The sequence below is a fragment of the Cupressus sempervirens genome, chromosome 1 (assembly GCF_028749045.1).
Source record: "Cupressus sempervirens isolate cs-2001-9-10 chromosome 1, ASM2874904v1, whole genome shotgun sequence".
Lineage (NCBI taxonomy): Eukaryota > Viridiplantae > Streptophyta > Pinopsida > Cupressales > Cupressaceae > Cupressus > Cupressus sempervirens.
In genome coordinates, this window is record NC_143118.1 from 308,601,054 (window position 1) to 308,610,268 (window position 9,215).

Genomic DNA, 9,215 nt, shown 5'->3' on the forward strand with positions numbered 1-9,215 from the left:
AGAGTTGGCCTAACATCGATTTGTAAATCTTCTAACAAGGTGGAATTTCTAGATTGAAGTTTCTAAATGGTTTAGAGGAACCTAAAGTAAAATAAAAATGGAGGTTAAAAATATTAATGTGAGAGATCTAAATTCAATTGAGTCATAATTTTGGTCTATGTTGGGTTTATAAAAAAGTTGTAATGTGAAAATGCATAAAGTGCATAAATGTTGTCATAGTTGCATAATAATCTGATGCAAAGCCCTCTGTATTTACCTCCAAGAAATCCTAGTTCAACTCAAGAAGTTCAAAATAGTTTGGTACACCATTAATTAACCAAGAACATCTCAAATATTTCAACAAAGATCTTGACATTTAGGCAACTAAGACAATATCAATATTTCCACTTTTACATAATCTCTATTCTATACCTAGGTAAATTAAGCATAACTTTCACTCTTGACATTTTCTTGGCAAACCCATTGGAGGATTTATTCTAAATTATACCTTTTAAAACATATCCAAATATGATAACAATACAATTTTTTTTTATAAATTATGTGATATGAACCAAAACTCATATTTTCGGTCCTAAATTAGGACAAAAACCAGTAATCCTGCCTAGGGCATAAAATAACTTTCTCAATATAATCCCAAATAACACCAAACCAACTTCAAATAAACCTTATATGAATCTAGTTTATAAATCTATAAAAAAAATTAATTCTTACAGTGCATAAATCATTCTATAAGCACCAATTGTTTCCTACAACTTCAAAGGAGATCCATAAAAACTAGTCTTGATTAAAATGAAGAAAACTACACAAATATGAATAAAAATAACTCAAAAAAATTGGAATAAAACCTAGTTAACCTATATTTCCAATGAATGTAAGTAGAGTTCTAGATTCATTCAAATGTGGCTTCACAAATGTTTCAATCTGATTGTAGTTGGGCATCCTCAAATCTGCAATTTACAACTTTTGCCAAAACTTGCATAACTTCTTCATTTCTACACAATACCTAGAACCAACAATAAAATTGAAAAACTAATCAAAATAACTACTCATAATTTCACCAAATTTGTTTCAAATGTATCTCTTTCCTTCCATTAATGATTTGGTTTGACCATACATCCATTTTTTTAGTTTTTGTGGTTAGTTATAACTTCCAAACCACCTTTTAAACCATCTCCTTACATTCTTTTAATAATTATGCAACTATGCCAACATTTATCTACTTTATGCATTTTCACATTACAATTTTTCTATAAACTCAACATAGACCAAAACTATGATTCAAATGAATTTAGATCTCTCACATTAAGATTTTGACCCTCCATTTTTATTTTACTTTAGGTGCCTCTGCACCTCTAAAGACCTCTAACAAGGCCACTCCTAATAAGATGATTAAATCCTTTAATAGGGTCACACCTAACATTGTGTTTTGTAACCTTTAGCAAGGTTGGATCCTAATAGGGATCACTTCAAAAGAGTAAAAAATAGTAACTAGTTACAATTGATGGTTATTCCCAAATTGGGTTTCCAAGTTAAGTCTTGGCATCTCTTGTGTTCATGCTAATTCTTTATGTGTATGAAACTAAGTTTATTAAGGTTAATCACACTTAATATCTTAATATCTACATGTTCAATATTTATTGAGTTATATTTGTTATTTGAATAATTGATGAGTGATAGTAAATTCCTAGTATTAACCAAGTTCGTTTGTGTTAGCTCAGTAACAACAGTAATTCAATTTAAACAGAGTTTATGTTTTGATTTGTATTGACATCTAAGTGATCTAGGATTTATTTTTGTGGTAACTTATTCACCCCTCCCCTCTTAGTTATGTTGGATACAATTAAGTAATTGTGTATTGTCTTTCATGTTACACAAATGCCATATCAGTTATCAGACAGAGTCTACCGAGTTCTGTCGGTTAAGAAAATAGTTTACAGAGTCTACCGAGCTCAGCCAGTCAGTAAAGCCTTTTGTAGTGTATACTGAGCGTTCCTATATGTCACACGGTGAGTTAGTGTTAACCGAGTTCGCATGGTAAGCTAAGGAAAGCTTAGTTTTCATCGAGCTCACTCGGTAGTCGAAGACAGCTTTTACCGAGTTTAGTCGGTTTCCAAAGGAAGTGGTAGGTTTACCGAATTCCTCGGTAATTGTAGTTTTTACTGAGTTCTGCCGGTTAACATAGGAAGCAATTTTTTTTTGCTCTGTATTGACCGAGCAGCGTCGGCCAGTGAAGAATTTTGTTTTGATTGTTAGTTCAAGCCGACTTTGGAATATGTTTATTCAAGTTGGTTGGGCCGACCTGGTATTATGTATAGTATATAAAGAGGTGCTCAAGATGCGAAAAAGTGTGGAATAGAGAGTATATACGGATAGTGCAAGGAAGTGCAAGGAAGAGACTTGTGTGTGCCTAAGCAGAGTTGAGCAGAGGGAAATCTTGGAGCTACAAAGATATATTTAATCAGTAAGGATCTTGTGGAGCTAAACTGAGATCTGTATTCAGCAAGATAAGTTGCATGTATTTTCAGATCATTCATTGTTTCTTTCTAACCATTGTAACAGTGATTCCAAAATCTCCTAACAGACTTGGTTTAACAACCATTCCATAAATCCTTTAACAGGGTGGCAATTCAGTTGAATTGTTCTAAAGACCTCTTACAAGGCCACTCCTAATAGGGTGATTAAATCCTCTAATAGGGTCACACCTAACAATGTGTTTTGTAACCTTTAACAGGGTTGGCTCCTAACAGGGCTCACTTCAGAAGAGTGAAAATTGGTGACTAGTTGCTGGTGGTTTTTCCCATATTGGGTTTCCACGTAAATCTGGTGTCTACTGTGTTCATGATTACTTTCTTTTTGCATGGTCGCTTATTTCAGTAAATGCTTAATAAATTAACTAAACATCTATCAAGTTTTAAGCAGTAATTTATGTGTTTACCGAGTAGCAGCAGCAACTAAGTTTAAGGCATCTTTGGGACTGTTGAATTTGTTTTTGTGGTAACTGATTCACCCCTCCCCTCTCAGTTACCCCATCTTCATTTTCCAAAAATTGGTATTAGAGCTTTTGGTGCTTGTAGGAGGAGATTTCAAAGATCTAAGCCAAAGATCAAGATGTCTTACAAGAGGGAAATCCCAAGGCTTAACCGAAACAACTTCTCAGCATGGCAAGGATTAATGAGACTTCATCTAGCTTCCATTGGTGACATTGGTCTGAAATATCTTGATGAGAAATATGTAGAACCATCAGGTACATTATCAGTCAATGACATTGCTATAAAGAAGAATCATAACATTATGATGATTGATATTGCATCTGCCTTGAGTTATGAAGAGTTTGATGATGTTAAGGACTGCACTACTGCCTATGAAATGTGGGAAAGACTGAAAGAGATCTATGGTGGAGATGACAATGTCAGAAGAGCCAAAGCTGAAAGTCTGAGAGGACAGTTCGATCAGATGAAAATGAAAGAAGATGAAAACATTGCCAAATATGTTGAAAGAATTAAAGCATGTGTCAGTGCTATCAAAGCTTCTGGAGGAAGTATCAGTGAAGAGACAGTCATAAGTAAAGTTCTTAGAACTCTACTTCCAGTTTATGCCATTAGGGTATCAACCATTCAAGAAAGAAGGTGTGAGGCCAATCACAAGATAAACCTAGAGGCCATAGTTGGAAGATTGACAGCATTTGAACTAGATAATTTTGATAATTATGTCCCAGCTGCAAAGAACATTGAGTCTGCATTTGAATCCAAGCTTTCACTCAAAGACAAAGGCAAGAAGAAGAAGGAATCTCAGTCAGAGAGTGAAGATCAATCAGATCAGAGTTCTGACAGCGACCTTGAAGTAATTGAAGCTCTACTTGCAAGGAAATATTCAAGAGGAAGAAGTAAATACAAAGGTAAAGTACCCCTAATCTTCTTTTCATGTGAAGAAGTCGGTCATATTGTTGCAAGGTGTCCAAAAAAGAAAGATAAAGATGAAAAGAAAGATAATAAATGGAACAGTAAGAAAGATCTCAAATCATTTAAGGATAAAAGTAAGAAATCATGTTTTATGGCTAAAGATTCTAATGATTCTAATGATGAAGAAGAGGATGAGATTGTTTACATTGCTGTAAAAGATGAATCTGACAATGAAGAAATGGCACTCATCTCTCACATAAGTAAGAATGATACATGGATCATTGATAGTGGCTGCTCACATCATATGACTGGAGATAAAACAAAGTTTGATCAATTTGAAGAGTATGATGGTGGCAGTGTAAGATTTGGAAACAATGAACCTTGTTGCATCAAAGGAAAAGGAAGAATCACTCTAACCCAGGAACTTGTATGTGATAATGCTTATTGGGTAGAAGGCCTAAAGCACAATTTGTTGAGTGTGGCACAGTTACTCAACAATGGACTCAAAGTAGAATTCATCCAAGGCAAAGCAAGACTACTGAACGGTAAAGGAAAGCTGATTGGATCTAGTACTCAAACTAAAGGTAACTTGTTCTATCTTGAACTTGGTGAACATTCATGTTTTATTGCTCAAGTAGAAGAGAGTTGGTTATGGCATAAAAGGTTATGTCATGTGAATTTTGACAATTTGGTAAAGATAAGCAAATTCAAGAAAGTGAGAGGCATTCCTGATTTAAAGAAACCAGAGGTCGGTTTATTCAAGAAATGTCAAATTGGAAAGATGGGTAAGTCTAGTTTCAAAAGCAAAAATTATCAGTCTGAAGATTTATTAGAATTTGTGCATACTAACTTATGTGGACCTATTGGAACTAAAAGCTATACTGGTGAAAAATATTTTATTCTTTTTGTTGATGATTATTCAAGAATGATGACCGTCATGTACCTAAGGGATAAATCAGAAGCATTTGAAAAGTTCAAATGGTATTTGGAAAGAGTAGAAAAAGAAACAGGGAAAAGATTGAAATGCCTAAGGTCAGACAGAGGTGGTGAATTTATTTCACATGAATTCAATAAATTTTGTATTGAAAGAGGAATCAAAAGACAGGTTTCAGCACCAGGTACTCCTGAACAAAATGGCATAGCTGAAAGAAGGAACAGATCCATCATGGATTGTGCAAGAACCTTGATGATAGAAAAGAATATTGCTATCAAATACTGGAAGGAGGCTATCAGTACAACAGTTCATACCTTAAACTGAGTACAGTTGAAAAAAGACTCATTCAAAACTCCCTATGAATTATGGTATGGCTATAAACCCAATGTAAGTTATCTGAAAGTATTTGGAAGCAAATGTTATATCTTGAAAGAATCTAGAAAAAGTAAATTTGATGTAAAAGGTGATGAAGGTATATTTCTTGGATACTCATGCAAGAGTAAAGCATATAGATGCTTGAACTTATCTACTCACAAAGTCATAGAAAGTATACATGTGAAAGTTGAGGAGTTTGCAGAAAAGACTGAAGAAGAAAGCAGAAGAGAACCAGAAGATTACAAAAGATTCATCTTTAGTGAACTGGATATAATATCAACTGCATCTAAGAATCAGAAACCTTCTTCTACCGAGTCATCACTAATTGAGTTGCAGGAAACATCTACCAAGCCAACGTCTACCGAGTCAGAGAATACCGAGTTAGAGATTACCGAGCCAGAGGTAACCGAGCATGTGCATACCGAGCCAGTTAATACCGAGCCAGACCAAACCAAGCATGAAGGTGAAATGCAAGAAGATAATGACAAGATTCATCCAAAAGGAAAAGAACCTGTTCTAGCCAAGTATGTCAGGAGACATCATTTAGCAGATTAGATCATTGGAAATAAATCTGAAGGAACCATCACAAGAAGTAAGTTGAAAGGTACTTGTTTACTTGCTGATTTTGAACCTAGAACTGTCAAAGATGCATTAGAAAATGATAATTGGATTGAAGCAATGAATGAAGAAATAGAGCAGATAGAGAAAAACAAGACATGGACTCTTGTACCCAGGCCTAAAGACAAAAATGTAATCGGTAAAAAGTGGGTTTTCAGAAATATGTTGGATGAAAATGGTAAAGTATCAAGAAACAAAGCTAGATTAGTGTGCAAAGGATATTCTCAAGAGGAAGGCATAGATTATGGAGAAACTTTTTCTCCCGTTGCTAGATTGGAAGGTGTTAGAACCTTATTAGCATATGCTGCTTACAAAGGATTTAAAGTTTATCAGATGGATGTCAAGTCAGCATTTCTAAATGGTATACTGGATGAAGAGGTCTACATTGAACAACCTGAAGGTTTTATAGATCCAGATAAAAGGAACATGGTTTGCAAATTGCACAAGGCACTGTATGGTCTGAAACAAGCCCCTAGAGCATGGTATGAAAGATTGCATAGCTATCTTATTCAAATTGGATTTCAAAGAAATAATGATAACAGTAGTTTGTATATCAAGGAAGGACCAGAAAATAAGATTGTCCTGGCAGAAATATTTGTAGATGATACTATTTTCACAGGGAATGATGATCTTTGCAAAGAATTTTCAAAACAAATGAGCAAGGAATTTGAAATGTCAATGTTCAGTGAAATCAAATTTTTTGTTGGACTTCAAATTCAACAGAACAAGAATGGCATCTACATCACTCAAGCAAAATACATCAAAGAGATATTGAAAAAGTTTGGTATGGAAGACTGTAAACCAGTTGGAACTCCCATGTGTACTGGACTAAAACTTACCAAAGAAGATGATTCAAAGGAAATAGATCAGACATTGTACAGATCTATGATTGGAAAGTTGCAATATGTAGTTCATACTGGGCCAGATATTGCTCTTGCAGTTGGAATTGTGGCAAGATTTTCAGCCAAACCAAGAGAAAATCACATGATGACAATCAAGAGGATAATGAAATATCTGAAAGGAACTGAAGATTATGGATTATGGTATAAATTTGGAGGAAACCTAGACTTAAAAGTGTTTACTGATGCTGATTGGGCAGGAAACCTTGACGACAGAAAAAGCACAAGTGGAGGTGCATTCTTTCTTGGAAAGAGGTAGGTTTCTTGGACAAGAAAAAAGAAAAATTGTACATCTCAATCAACAGCAGAGGCAGAGTATGTTGCTGCAGCAGTAAACTGTTCTAATATTGTTTGGTTCAAGCAATTGCTACAAGGCATGAAGATGGAAATCAAGGAACTAGTTGTCATGTTTTGTGATAATACAAGTGCAATCAACATATCTAAGAATCCAGTAATGCATTCTAAGACTAAGCACATTGCAATCAAGTATCACTTTGTTAGAGAATTGGTGCAGGACAAGGAAATCAGATTGGAATATGTCCATACAAAGGAACAGATTGCTGACATATTCACAAAGCCTTTACCTAAGGATGCATTTTTGTATCTCAAAGGTAAGTTAGGGGTCATTCCCCTATCTGAAGTTCACTAAAAATAAGTTTTAGTGATGCATCAGCTCTTACAAAATTGAACAATCATCAGCTGATGCAGCAAATCAAGGAAATATTGCATATGAATCAGTACTAAAGGTACAATGAAATTCATTGAAATTGGATTGTCTTTGGCATGTGTTGTCAAAGAGGGAGAGTTTTACTGTCATATCTTTCCAAAATTTGATTATGTAATTCCTTCACAGAGGGAGATTACTATAAGAGGGAGAGTTCTCTATCTTAGAGGGAGAATTGTTAATTGTGTTGTGTTGCTATAGACTTGCTTTCAAATTTCATTTCTGCTATGACATGTTGTGTTGCCATCAATGCCAAAGAGGGAGATTTTTGGATACAATTAAGTAATTGTGTATTGTCTTTGATGTTACACAAATGCCATATCAGTTATCAGACAGAGTCTACCAAGTTCTGTCGGTCAAGAAAATAGTTTACAGAGTCTACCAAGCTCAGTCGATCAGTAAAGCCTTTTGCAGTGTATACCGAGCGTTCCTATATGTCACACGGTGAGTTAGTGTTAATCGAGTTCACACGGTAAGCTAAGGAAAGCTTAGTTTTCACCGAGCTCACTCGGTAGTCGAAGACAACTTTTACCGAGTCTAGTCAGTTTCCAAAGGAAGTGGCAGGTTTACCGAATTCCCCGGTAATTGTAGTTTTTACCGAGTTCTGTCGGTTAACACAGGAAGCAGTTTTTTTTTTGCTCTGTATTGATCGAGCAGCGTCGGCCAGTGAAGAATTTTGTTTTGATTGTTAGTTCAAGCCAACTTTGGAATATGTTTTGTCAAGTTGGTTGGGCCGACCTGGTATTATGTATAGTATATAAAGAGGTGCTCAAGATGCGAAAAAGTGTGGAATAGAGAGTATATACGGATAGTGCAAGGAAGTGCAAGGAAGAGACTTGCGTGTGCCTAAGCAGAGTTGAGCAGAGGGAAATCTTGGAGCTGCAAAGATATATTTAATCAGTAAGGATCTTGTGGAGCTAAACTGAGATCTGTATTCAGCAAGATAAGTTGCATGTATTTTTAGATCATTCATTGTTGCTTTCTAATGATTGTAACAGTGATTCCAAAATCTCCTAACAGACTTGGTTTAACAGCCATTCCATAAATCCTTTAACAGGGTGGCAATTCAGTTGAATTGTTCTAAAGACCTCTTACAAGGCCACTCCTAACAGGGTGATTAAATCCTCTAACAGGGTCACACCTAATAGTTTGTTTTGTAACCTTTAACAGGGTTGGCTCCTAACAGGGCTCACTTCAGAAGAGTGAAAATTGGTGACTAGTTGCTGGTGGTTTTTTCTATATTGGGTTTCCCCGTAAATCTGGTGTCTACTGTGTTCATGATTACTTTCTTTTTGCATGGTCACTTATTTCAGTAAATGCTTAATTAATTAACTAAACATCTATCAAGTTTTAAGCAGTAATTTATGTGTTTATCGAGTAGCAGCAGCAACTAAGTTTAAGGCATCTTTGGGACTGTTGAATTTGTTTTTGTGGTAACTGATTCACCCCTCCCCTCTTAGTTACCCCATCTTCATTTTCCAACAAGTTACTCATCTTATATTTCAAACATAAGTATACCCTATGATGCATTGCATGCAAAATACCTAAAAACACTTTGCAATTGGATATAAAATTTATATTAATAGTGTGTGTACAAAGCCACTCAATAAAATGTACAAATAATAATACACTATGCCACAATAAAACTCCTAGGAAGGAAATACTTGGATAAAAGGAGGAGAAAAAACAAATAAATACAACTCCCATGTACTTGAGAGAGCCCTTTTGGTTGTCTCCAAACTGTATGAGAAACCTTTAATTCTGAA